General features: G+C 42.4%; 1 protein-coding gene across 2 annotated transcripts in view; it reads right to left on the bottom strand.

Annotated features, from left to right (window-relative positions):
* DOCK8 (dedicator of cytokinesis 8) overlaps nucleotides 1–13,898 on the bottom strand; it is a 251,996-nt gene that overhangs the window by 223,808 nt on the left and 14,290 nt on the right. The gene's annotated exons all lie outside the window — the stretch shown is intronic.

The raw sequence follows: 13,898 nt of genomic DNA, 5'->3' as shown, positions 1-13,898 counted from the left end.
TTACAAAACAAAATTCAAACTAATAGTATAATAAATAAGAAAACAAACTTTCTATACATTAAGTGTGAATAATGATTAATTTATGCAGAACTCTATTTTACCTTGGCTGTCAATGTGAAAATATTTTTACTAAGGGTCAAAAGAAAAGTAGGTCATTTAAAATCTCTAAAATACTTAATATTTACATGCAATTTTCAATTCCCATTAAGAAATTCTAAATTTGCCTGGCCAGTGGTAGCACAGTGGATAGAGCATCAACCTGGGATGCTGAGGACCCAGGTTTGAAACCTCGAGGTTGCCACTTGAGCATGGGCTCGACAGCTTGAGCACAGGGTTGCTGGCGTGAGTGTGGGATCATAGACATGGCCCCATTGTCGCTGGCTTGAAGCCCAAAGTCACTGGCTTGAGCCCAAGGTTGCTGGCTTGAGCAAGGGTCACTGGCTCAGCTGGAGCCCCCCTCCACTCCCCGCTTTCAAGGCACAAATGAGAAAGCAGTCAATAAACAGCTAAAGTGCAACTACAAGTTGGTGCTTCTCATCTCTCTCCCTTCCTGTCTGTCTGTCTGTCTCTCTCTCACTAAAAATTAAAATAAAATTCTAAATTCAATAATCATCTTAAAGACAAAAAATGCTGGCAAACCTCATTTTTTTTTCCTGTGGCACCACCCTTTACCTAACTTTCTTGGACTTGTTGAAGGTCTTATTGGAAACTGGTAAATTATCTGTGAATTACATGCCCACAATCTTTGGATTCAACTGCAAGACTACTTAGAAAATGGAACTATTTTACAGTTATTATTTCCAAAGCTTTCAAAAATGTTATTTGTCCTTCCTTCTACCACAGGAAATAATCCCTAAATCTTCCCTACAGTCCATTGACTGGGCCTCTCCTACCTATCAAATAAAAAAATAGGGCCCTGGCCGGTTGGCTCAGTGGTAGAGCGTCGGCCTGGCGTGAGGAAGTCCCGGGTTCAATTCCCGGCCAGGGCACACAGGAGAGGCGCCCATCTGCTTCTCCTCCCCTCCCCCCCTCTTTCCTCTCCGTCTCTCTCTTCCCCTCCCGCAGCCAAGGCTCCATTGGAGCAAAGTTTGCTTGGGCGCTGGGGATGACTCTGTGGCCTCTGCCTCAGGCGCTAGAATGGCTCTGATTGCGGCAGAGCGACGCCCCAAGATGGGCAGAGCATCGCCCCCTGGTGGGCAGAGCGTCGCCCCCTGGTGGGCGTGCCGGGCGGATCCCGGTCAGGCGCATGCGAGAGTCTGTCTGACTGTCTCTCCCCGTTTCCGGCTTCAGAGAAATACGAAAAAGGGGGAAAAAAAATAGGTCAAAAGAGAACATTTTGAGGAGTTCCCATTTTAGTCGTTTTGTTTGTTTACTTGTCTAAGTATTGTTAGTCATTATCTCAAAGTCCCACTTCACCTGGTGTATTGGGTTTGAAGTTTTAGCATCTGCTTGGTGTTATCCAAATGATCCAGCAGATCTTAGGTGACATCCCTACTCTGGTAACAACCTGGAATCGTGTGAGGATAAGCGATACTTGGGAATGTGCCTGATACCTTGCAGAGTAGATGCTTCAAGGAATGAGCTTCTCCCTTTACTCACAGGAATAGAGCAAATCATGGTTAATCGTGACAGGTGGGCCAGTAGATTTTGAAGGCTGTCTGCTGCTTACCAAGTTCCTGGGGCAAGCGATGTGATAGGGGGGTAGGGGTCAGTCTCCTTGGGGTGCTACTGACAGAACCCTTCACTTTCTTCACTGTTTTTCAAAATGCCTAAAGATTTCATCATCAGAGATGTATTGTGAATTCTGTAAGAGCTGTCTATTAAAAAAAGCAAATAAGCCCTGGCCGGTTGGCTCAGCGGTAGAGCGTCGATTCCCGGGTTCGATTCCCGGCCAAGGCACATAGGAGAAGCGCCCATTTGCTTCTCCACCCCACCCCCTCCTTCCTCTCTGTCTCTCTCTTCCCCTCCCACAGCCAATTGGAGCAAAGATGGCCCAGGCGCTGGGGATGGCTCCTTGGCCTCTGCCCCAGGCGCTAGAGTGGCGCTGGTCGCGGCACAGCGACGCCCTGGAGGAGCAGAGCATCGCTCCCTGGTGGGCAGAGCTTCGCCCTTGGTGGGCGTGCCGGGTGGATCCCAGTCGGGCGCATGCGGGAGTCTGTCTGACTGTCTCTCCCCGTTTCCAGCTTCAGAAAAATACAAAAAAAAAAAAAAAAAAAATTAAAAAAAATTTTAAAAAGCAAATAATATGTAGGCTACATAACCCCTGCTGTTAACTGAAGATGGCCTGTGGCACCGAGGACAGCTGGTGAGGGAGGCCTGAGGGAACTGGGACCTGAAATGAGGAATGAGCAAGCAACCTCAGGAGGCAGGCGAGCCACCTGGTAGATCCACCCAAGATAGGCAAACCAAGTGACCAGCAGTCAGAAAACCCAGGTGACCGGTGACTTTCAGAGGTCTTCCCTGCCCGTCGAGAACCCTTCCATCAGCTCCCTTGGAGGGAGGCGCCTGCCTCATGAACTTGGTAAGCAGCAGCCAGCCTTCTTCAAAATGTACTAGCCCCCTGCTCGGCAAACTGCAGCTCACGAGCCATATGCAGCTCTTTGGACCCTTGAGTGTGGCTCTTCTACAAAATGCCATGTGCGGGCGCTACCTCGATAAGGAGCGTACCTATCTATATAGTTTAAGTTTAAAAAAGTTAGTTCTCAAAAGAAATTTCAATCTCTGTACTGTTGATATTTGGCTCTGCTGACTAATGAGTTTGCCGACCACTGTACTAGCCCACTGGTCGCGATTAACCACAGATGGACTAGGAAGAAGACATCAGTGGGGCTTCAGGGGCTATGATGGGGGAGCATCTCCAGTTATTTTGAACTTCAAACCTTCACAGCATACATTAGACTTAAGAAGTGTGATGGAGTTCTAGGGAAGAACCATGTAGACCTGTGAAAATCAGGCCACATTAATCAGTTAGTTCTTTAATATTTATTAGGCCCTGGCTGGTAGGCTCAGTGGATAGAGTGTTAGCCCGGCATACAGATGTCCTGGGTTCAATTCTCGGTCAGGAAACACATGAGAAGCCACCATCTGCTCCCCCCCCCCCCCCACTTCTCTCTCTCTTCCCCTCCTGCAGCCAGTGGCTCGATTGGTTTGAGCATTGGCCCCAGGCACTGAGGATAGCTCTGTAGATTCGAGCATCAGTCCCAGACTGGGGTTGCTAGGTGAATCCTGGTCAGGGTGCATGCGGGAGTCTTTCTATCTCCCCTCCTCTCACTTAAAAAAATTATTAAACATCTATTATATGCTAGGCTCTAAAGATTTGAAAGGGAACAAAACATCCTCCTGAAACTTCTAGTAGGGCAGGTGGGGTAGGAGGGACACTAAATAAACAACTTCTTCAAACTGTGATAATTGCAAATAAGGAGAAGTAGAGAGTGCTCTGTGTGTATACATGGGAAGTCTAAATTATTAAAGTTTGATCTAAGGTCAATTTAGTGGGTTGTGACCAGCATTTAAAAAAATAAAATAGACCAGAAAAGAATAGAAACATCAATGCACATTGCAAACAGTACAAGTTGAATATGATTCTTGAAACTTTCATCTCTCTCTCTCTTTCTGTGTGTAAGAGAGAACTAGAGTATAATATAAAGTATCTTTCCTTTGTGTATTGTGGTGAAAAAAATTTGAAAGTTAATATTAAAGACCAAGTTATCAAGATTGTGAGTAGCAGGTACCATAGATTGTCTTTAAGGATGGATGACAGAGCTGTAGAGAGAAAGGGGGGCGTGGGCCAAGGTGTCCCTTTCATTGACATATTCTTCCAGAAGGTGGGCTGGGAAATATTTGGTGTTAGAACCATCTAGATTTGGCCAATGACATATACAGAACAACTCCACCCCACCCTCACCCCCTCCATTTCATCTGGGGCCACTTGAGGCCTCAAAGGAAAGCACAGGGAAGAAAAACCATAGCTCTGCAGTTGGAACACAGTGGTTGTCCAAACTGGGGAACCCTGGGAATCTTGACCTTAAAGAAAACATATGCCAAACAGTAAGTATTAAACAGTCAGGGGGCCAACCAGATCTTTCTTCTTTGTTTCTGAAACTCTAATATCATTGGGACTAGAATCCAAGTCTAATCAGCAGGGCAGAGTCCCCTTCTCTACACTAAGATGTCTACTTTGAGAATGAGTACCACAGTGACTTTCCATCTGTGGGTTTGCAGTGTGGTCATAACATCAATAGCACTCAGGGGTGACAATGTGCACTAGTTTTACGGGGCCAGATGTAAATGGAAATGTACTTGTTATACTGTAGCACAGACAGATCACCTCCTAATATATACCAAACATTCTCTCCTCCATCTAAAAATCAAGCTTCATGTTTTATACCATGGAGTTGCTTAAGCCTCTGAAGACTGGACAGTATTTCTAGTGAATTGTGTCTAGTTTTGACAGTGTGGTGGGGGAAAAAAATAGTTAGAATCTTTAGTTTGAAAATGCATCTCTGTTCCTAGTGTATTTCAGAGAAAATTCAGGTCAGTTTTGGCCCACTCTCACAGAAAGATAGAAAAAAATCCATAAAATTGTATTCAAGCTGTGAAGAGATACCACCACAGGATTTTCCGATGCTCTAAGGCTACCTTTGGTGGTAGACACGGCCCATCACCGTGTGAGAGTGGACACAGTCCACCCCTCTTGAAAGTTAATCCTCTGACCTGTCTGAGATGAAACTAAACATATTACAGCATATGGAAAAACAAGCTCAACAAATTCCACGGCAAGGCCACAGTGAAAACTTATTTCAGCAAGAGAGCTGGTTTACAGGCTGCAATGGTTGGCAATAACAGGTGGTTCAGAGCTTGAGCTAATCTCAGCTAGACCTGGGTTTCCACCACAGCTTTACTACTCATATCCTTGGGTAAACTGCACAACTTCACTCAGCCTCAGTTTCCAAATCCACATTCTTGGGATAATAAGGACACCCTCAACTTGTTAGGCTGTTATGAGAATCATACAAGGTACTGCATCTGAAGGATCTAGTAAGTGCTCAATAAATGCAAGGATTAATTTTTAGTGATCACATTGTATCTATCTCTTTCCTTCTGATATGACAAGAAATAGACCACTGGTTTTTCAGTTTCTTCTTATTTTTTTTTGGATCTTTCCCTGTCAATTAAGACAAATTATACAGTTGATCTTTCCACTTCTTAGTAAAACAGAATTTTGACTTAGGTCCCAAATTTCTTTTCACGGATAGTCTGGGACCTAGCAGTCATCCTTTTGAGTGGATCTAGTAGGCAAAGAATTTAGAAAAGGAAAGATAAAATTATGTTAGCTTGGGTAAATATTTTAGAAAATATCTAATATAACCTTATGAGGAAACTGAGACTCAAAAAGGGGAAATGTATAATTCTTCTAAGGGTCTTCATGTTGTGTGTGGCAACCCAAGCTAGCTGTGTTCATAAGGGGGAGAAGAAAATCTGAATCATTGGAACCACTTGATGTGAAGGCTCAAGCTGCCTTTCTCTGCAGAGGAGCAGCTACTGTTAACAAAACAGAAACTTAAAAAGAATTTACCTACTCCTCTCTTTAATATGGAACAAAGAATTGGCTAATTTCTTAATCTCAAGTAAGAATTATTTATACCAAATCATTTTCTCTTTTCCAAGCGATAAGAGAAAAGAGAATATTTATCAAATACCTAAATGATAAGTAATTTCCACAGTCTCATTTAATACTCATAACAACCCTATGAAACAGAATGTTACCTTTTTGTTTAACAGATAAGGAAACTGAGGCACAGAGAAGTTAAGTAACTTGCTCAAAAATGGTTAGAAAGTGGTAAAATGAGCATTTGAACCCTGATATGACTCATATTCATGTTTGTTTCAAAATAACTTAATATATTCATGAGCCCTCACTCTGTGTTATTTATCTGAACAGCCCGTAACACCAACTGATACTGCATTATATATTGATCTGTGCATTTATTGATGATTTGTTTCCACCAATAGAACCTACGTTCTATGAGGGCAGGGTCATTCTATAACTCCAAAGCCTAAAACAGTGCCTCTCATATAGTAAATGCTCAAGAAATATTTGTCACATGAATGAGTGAAGGAATTAATTAATTAGTGAATTAATAGGGTATAATATAACATAATTAAATATCAAACTTAAAGGTAAATATTAGACTTAAATGGTACATAACTGGCAATAAAAGCAATTGCACATAATAGATTAATAGCTTTGTCTAGGTACACTTTCACATAATTTTACTCTCTTTAAGAAATAGTATATGGGCCTGACCTGTGGTGGCGCAGTGGAAAAAGCATCAACCTGGAACACTGAGGTCGCTGGTTCGAAACCCTGGGCTTGCCTGGTCAAAGCACATATGGGAGTTGATGCTTCCTGCTCCTCCCCCTTCTCTCTCTCGCTCTCTATTCCTCTTTCTCTCTCTCTCTCTCTCTCTCTCTTCTATGAAAAATTAATAAAGTCCTTAAAAAAAGTTATATTTAAGAAATAGTATATGACTGTCTAACCACTATGCTGTACACCTGAAACTAATACAAAATAATATTGAATGTAAACTGTAATAGAAAATAACAATTGAAAAAAATTCTAAATTTACTTATTGATTTTTAGAGAGAGAGGAAGAGATAGAGAGACAGACACACAGAAACATAGATCTGTTTCTGTATGTGCCCTGACTGGGGATCGAACCAACCAAGCAATCTAGTCAGGGTGAAATTTTAAAAATTGTAAAAAGATATAATTTGGGTGTCCTGACCAGGTAGTTCAGTTGGTTAGAGCCTCGTCCCATTCCATCAAGGTTGTGGGTTCAATCCCCAATCAGGACACATACCAGAATCAACCAATGGATGCAGGGATGAGTGCAAAAACCTATCAATGTCTATTTCTCTCTCTCTCTCAAATCAATGAATAATATTAACAATGAAAAAGATAAAATTTGGAGAGGTACGAAAGCTGTGTGGATGGCAAGAACAGCAGCAGCAGATTGACAAATAAAAAGAGAGGAAAAGGACAGGCCTCAATGAGTCGAGATTATGGGTTAATATGAAGTGTATCTATATACTAATTTTACTTATGGTTATGGTATCAATACAGCTATATAATATTAGATGTTGTAATGGATATATGTACTATAACATTATATAGACATAATTTTTCAGCCTAAAATAGGACCAAGATTATCCATAAAAGCATTCGTTTTAAGAACTGTGGTCACAGGAAACTTAACAAAATAACAATATTTGTCCAAAATAAATTTACCTTTAGGTGCACTGACTCAGTCATAATAAGTTTCAATTCAGTCTTTTGAGGCTGATTTTTTTCCCCTTAAAGGCATCTATGAAACGTTAGCCTTATCAGTTTATACTTATTTGAATAAGGTAAGAAGTAAGGTAAAGTTCAGGACACCATATTGTTCAAATATTTTAAACTTCATTTTAAGAACAGATGCCACACAAAACTGTCCAGAAGGATAACTGGACAGCTAGCTATACATGTCAGTGGAGAGACCTTAGAGTCAGTGATCCGATCTCTAGCATTTATCCTGAGAAATCATTAAAAGTATAAATAAAGATGAATGCAAAAATTTATTCAGTGAAGTGCTGTTTCTAGTGCAGAATAAATGGAAACAAATGTAGCTCAATAGAAAAATAGTTACCATATTTCCTCATGTATAAGACACTCCCATGTATAAGGTGCACTTGAATTTTAGGGCCCAAAATTTGAAAACAAAATGTATTACATAAAGTTATTGAACTCAAGTTTTTTTAATCATAAAATTCATACAACTCCCCAGTACTGTCAAAACTCCCATCCATTAGCTTGTCCTCATCTATGTCTGATGACAAATCACTATCTTCAACAAAGAGCGCAAAATCAAGTGCGAAAAAGCAGGAAATGCAAGTAAAAAATACCCCTACAACCACTGTATAAGACGCACCCAGTTTTTAGACCCCAAATTTTTCAGAAAAAAGTGCTTCTTATACATGGAGAAATACAGTAAATTATAGTTTATTGTTACAATGGACCATTATACATTCATGTAGAAATGTAATACAAGAATATTTAATGACATAAAAAGTTGTTCATGATATAGCTATAAATAAAAAAGCAGGTTAAAAAACAGTATATAAGCATTTTTCCAATTTTGTAGAAAACATGCATATGTATGTCTAGAAAAAAAATGTAGACTATCAGGTTGTTAAAGTAATTAATTTTAGGTCAAAGAACCAGAAATAATTTTTATTAAAAAATTTTGCATATGTGCACTTGTGACTTTTCTATAATTCACATACGTAGCTTTCGTCATAAGAAGCCATTTTTTGTTTTAGGAAAGGATAGGAAACACGTCTGTAGGTCTCCTGTCTATACCTCCAGTCGCCATTGTTCAGGATGAATTGCTTATTTTCCTCGATGGTTCTACTATTTCAACATCCCACTTCTTTCCCATCTCTCATATAAACATTCCTGTGATCACAGCGTGTATTACCTAAGTGGCTCCACCAAGTCTCCTCTGTGGTCTTTCATAATGCCAGGCGTTTCCATAAAAGGTATTTTTTGGAAACGGTAACAGTGTGTGTATGTCATCTATTTCAGTGTTCAGAAAATGTGAGGTCACAGGGAAATTTAAGACCCAAACTTCCCTTTGCCTTTACATCTCCTTCCTACAAGTTTACTATTAAGTGTGTACAAGTACGTGTGTGTTTCAGGGGACAGGCTTTGCAAATGAGTTAAAATCTTATTTTAGGCCATTGTGGTGGCTGTTTTTTTTTTGTTGTTTGTTTGTTTTTGTTTTTTTTATTTTTATTTTTCTGAAGCTGGAAACGGGGAGAGACAGTCAGACAGACTCCCGCATGCGCCCGACCGGGATTCACCCGGCAAGCCCACCAGGGGCGACACTCTGCCCACCAGGGGGCGATGCTCTGCCCCTCTGGGGCATCGCTCTGTTGCGACCAGAGCCACTCTAGCGCCTGGGGCAGAGGCCAAGGAGCCATCCCCAGCGCCCAGGCCATCTTTGCTCCAATGGAGCCTTGGCTGCAGGAGGGGAAGAGAGAGACAGAGAGGAAGGAGGGGTGGGGGTGGAGAAGCAAATGGGAGCTTCTCCTATGTGCCCTGGCCAGGAATTGAACCCGGGTCCCCTGCACGCCAGGCCGACGCTCTACCGCTGAGCCTACCGGCCAGGGCCGGTGGCTGTTTTTTTATTTTTAATTTTTAACATTTCTCCATCTCTCATTTTCAGTGGATTTACTTTGTCCTTTTTTTTACTTAGTTTTCTTTTCTGCGCATCTACAAAGTATGAGACCCTGTGCAGGTATACAACATGTTACCTCATTGACTAATCACAGAAATATGGTACTTATTCCCAATTTATAGTCGTTTTGTTAATGTGTGTGTGGTGTTCTTTGATTTATGTAGCGTTTTCAGGATAATATTTCATTTGACCCTGTGATGTTGCTGCTATTATTTATGTTTCACAGATGAGAACACTAAGACTCAGGGAATTTAAAGATTTGGTTTTTCTTCCCTTGTAGCCTACACACCCATATCCCTGTGACTTAGACCACATGGTTGTTATCTAGCTGCCAACAGCACAGCAAACCGGGCCGACACATGTTTATTGGCTCCTCCATTGTGACTGGGACCCTGTGGCAAGGATGGTTAGCTGACTCCCAAAGACTCACGCTCCCCTTTCTCAGTGAAGAGTTGCTGATGTAAAGGGTCTGCCAGACAAGAACTATATTCCCAGCCCCCCACCCTTGTGTATCAACAGACCTTATAAGTAATCCTCATTGATGGGTTGTGACCGGAAGTGATGTGTGCTGATTTTAAGCTGAGATACTGAAGGGTTGGATGCACAGTCTTTCACTCTCTCTTCTTCATGGCCACTGGCTGAATGATGCCAGAAGAACTGGAAACTGACAAGATGGCAGAGCCATAAGGTAGAAGCAACCTGGGTCCCTTAGTCACTGCTTGAGGAAGAGCTATCTGACATGTGTCAGACTGTGACATAAATATGAAATATGTTTTTGTGGGGTTAATCCACTCAGATATTGGGATTACCTGTGACAGTAGATAGTTTACCTTGATGAGTACTGGAACTGTAAGTCCAGCTATCCCTCCTCATTGGGCCGTGATCCTGGAATTAGATGAGCTTGAATCCACTCTGGTTATTAATGGGGTGCAGCTCCTGTCACTAATTCACACCACAGTAATTGCTGGGGTGGGCAGAGACCACTAGTTGCCTATCAGTAGCCATTATCCCCTTTCTTCTAACTCAACCCTAGTTTTGCTGGGGAAGGCAATGTGCTGGTTTAATAAAGCAACATTTTCCAACCTCTCTTGTAGGTAAAATTAACAGATATGACCAATGAGAAATCTAGCAAAGGCCATTGTGTGAGTTTCTAGAAAATTTCCTAAAAGGGGACAAAGTTAGCTGGCATGCTTCTTTTGCCTTCCTTCTTTTCCTGCCTTCAATATTCTACCAATGCTTAGAGTTTCAGGAACCATCTTGTAACCATAAGGATGAGAGCCACAAGCTAAGGATGATGGAACTCAAAGACACAAGGAACCTGGATCTCCAGTGGTGCCTAGGCTATGACACCAAGCCTGAATGGCCAACCACCGGAATTCTTGTTATATAAGAAAGTAGGCCCTGGCCAGTTGGCTCAGCGGTAGAGCGTCGGCCTGGCATGCGGGGAACCCGGGTTCGGTTCCCGGCCAGGGCACATAGGAGAAGCGCCCATTTGCTTCTCCACCCCCACCCCTCCTTCCTCTCTGTCTCTCTCTTCCTCTCCCGCAGCCAAGGCTCCATTGGAGCAAAAGATGGCCCGGGCGCTGGGGATGGCTCCTTGGCCTCTGCCCCAGGTGCTAGAGTGGCTCTGGTCGCGGCAGAGCAACACCCCGGAGGGGCAGAGCATCGCCCCCTGGTGGGCAGAGCGTCGCCCCTGGTGGGCGTGCCGGGTGGATCCCGGTCGGGCGCATGCGGGAGTCTGTCTGACTGTCTCTCCCCGTTTCCAGCTTCAAAAGAAAAAAAAAAAAAGAAAGTAAAGAAGCCCCTACTTTGTTCACACCACTGTTTAGTAAGGTGGTCTGTTCTTGCAGCAGCTAAAAGCAATCCTAATAGATACAAAGGTGACCCTTCTAAGACAGCCCACAGCACACATCTTCCTAATGGGCTGGACATTCTGCCTCTTTGCTCTCTCTTCTGCTACTCACTCTAATTCTTCCCAGCCCAGACCTTACACTGGATGCAGTAGTCACTGAATTTCTAAGCCCATTTGCTCATTCTTAAGAATAAAGAGCTCACTGACCCTTTTCCTAGTCATTGAATTTAGCTTCCAATCCTGCTCCTCTGAGTGACACAGCAATTTTCAAGCAAATTCTCTCTCTGATATTCTCAAACTGCTGCTTCATCCTCTCTGGACCAGACAGTTCTGCAATCCGGGCTCTGATGGTGTAATTATGGGATTTAAGAGAAACCTAAGAAGTTATTCAGTTCACTCACCTGCCTCCAGGCAAGACTGTGTTTAGCTCTTCCATGTATACAGCTGTCTTCCTTGGTCTAAAAAAAGTATCTCATGAAGTACGACTCACTAGCAACTTTGAAGGAATCAATTTGATCTATTCTCAGTTTCTCGGCCAGTAAAATGGGTATTGTGATTTTAGCTAGGAATGACAAGTCCTTCTGCTTAAATATGTAAAGTTTGAAATGGGATATAATTACGTTCTTTGTTGGGTGTTGTAACACAGTGGTTTTCAACCTTTTTACTCTTGGGGACTGGTGAAAATAGGAGAATTATTTCAGGGACCACTGAGGCAGAAATAAGCCTGAGCATAAGAGAATTCAACTAAGATTCTCTTAGTCTGTAATCTTAAGACAACATCAGGGTGGTTAACTCTCATGGACTGGCACAAAATTTCTGGTGGACCAGTCCACTGACTGGCAAACCACACAGCTGTAACAGATTAAAATGGCCAAATATTTTGCAGCTCCTCCCATCTATCTCCCTACCCCTTGAATCTGGGTTGCCTTGAGACTTGCTTTGACCAATGAATGAGGCATCCATTATATTGTATGAATTCTAGACTAACCCTTAAGCAGTCTCACAGCTTCTGCCTTTATCCTCTTAAAATGTTCCCTCCACCACATAAGGAATACTGAGCTATACCACTGAAGGATAAGAGTCTATGTCAGGGGTCCCCAAACTACGGCCCTCGGGCCGCATGCGGCCCCCTAAGGCCGTTTATCTGGCCCCCACCGCACTTCTGGAAGGGTACCTCTTTCATTGGTGGTCAGCGAGAGCAGCATAGTTCCCATTGAAATACTGGTCAGTTTGTTCATTTAAATTTACTTGTTCTTTATTTTAAATATTGTATTTGTTCCCGTTTTGTTTTTTTACTTTAAAATAAGATATGTGCAGTGTGCATAGGGATTTGTTCATAGTTATTTTTATAGTCTGGCCCTCCAACGGTCTGAGGGACAGTGAACTGGCCCCCTGTGTAAAAAGTTTGGGGACCCCTGGTCTATGTGAAGAAGGACAGCCAGCACCAAGGCTGGGACACATGAGTGATGCCACCTTACCCGCTCCAGCTTTAGTTGAGCCACCAGGTAATTGCTACTACATGAATGACTACAGCAAGACCAGACAAACAACCTCACTGAGCCCAACCCAAACTGCTGACCCACAGAATCATGAGAAATAATAAATTACTGCTGTTTCAAGTCACTAGGCTTTGGGGTAGTGTATTATTTTTCAGGGCTGCTGTAACACTTGACCACAAACTTGGTGGCCTAAAAGTTATTCTCTCTGTTCTGGAGGTTAGAAGTCCAAAATCAAGGTGTCAACAGGGCCACGCCACCTCTGAAGTCCCTAGGGAAGAATCTCTCCTTGCCTCTTCTACCTTCTGGTGGTTGTTGGCAGACTTTGGTGGTCCTTGGCTTGTGGTGGTATAACATCAGTCTCTGTCTCTGTCTTCACGTGGCCTCTCTCTGTGTCTCTTCTTACACAGGCATCAGTGATTAGATTTAGGGCCCACTGTAATCCAGTGTGATCTCATGTTAGTTTGATTACATCTGCAAAGACCCTATTTCCAAAGTAAGATGATACACCCATAGGTACCAGGGTTTAGGAATCTTTTGGAGGGACACAAATCAACCCATAAGAGGTGATTTGTTAAACAGTAGAATACAACTGATATGGGTACTCTTTCCTAGAAATTTTTTGTACTTCAAACTTAAGAAGATAAATGTATAGATAATAAAATAGAAAGGATTATCATGTTCATAAAGAAAACAATGCAAGAGAGATTCCAAATCTCCTAGGGAAAAAAAAAAAATCTAAATAGGATATTTTACTTATTGTTAGGAGTCTTAACAATAGGGCAAAGCAAAATTTGTTATACATTAAACAGTATCGGGATCCTGATCATCTTTATCCACGAATAAGACTTCTTTTATAGGAACGATAAACATAAACATGCTTTCTCTCTAAGATCAGAGCATACTCTGTTGAGCGCGGCATGTCGGAACCTCCTGGTTACCACTCTCCCACTTCTCTTCTGCCTCATCCAAACGTTTTAAAGGAGCGGTCTCTCTCAGCTTCCTCCATTTCCTCTGCGCTGGCTCCCTCCGTAACCCTGTGAAATCTGACTTCCTTCCCCACAGCTCCACAAAAACTGCTGTTTCAGAGGTTCACACCGAACCAAGGCAAATCCAATGGCTCTTCCTTTGTCCTCATAATTTGGCATCTGACCTTTTAAATTGCCCTGTTAGCTCCCTTTTCTCATACTACCTCTGTGGGCCATATCTTGGCCAAATTCTTCTTCCTCTTTTTGTAGCTCTTCCTTCTTGTACCAATTGGCAAGTGAT

The sequence above is a fragment of the Saccopteryx bilineata genome, chromosome 2 (genome assembly GCF_036850765.1).
Source record: "Saccopteryx bilineata isolate mSacBil1 chromosome 2, mSacBil1_pri_phased_curated, whole genome shotgun sequence".
NCBI classification, from domain to species: Eukaryota; Metazoa; Chordata; class Mammalia; order Chiroptera; family Emballonuridae; genus Saccopteryx; species Saccopteryx bilineata.
The sequence above is the reverse complement of the archived record's forward strand: the minus strand, read 5'-3'. Positions and strand labels throughout refer to the sequence as shown.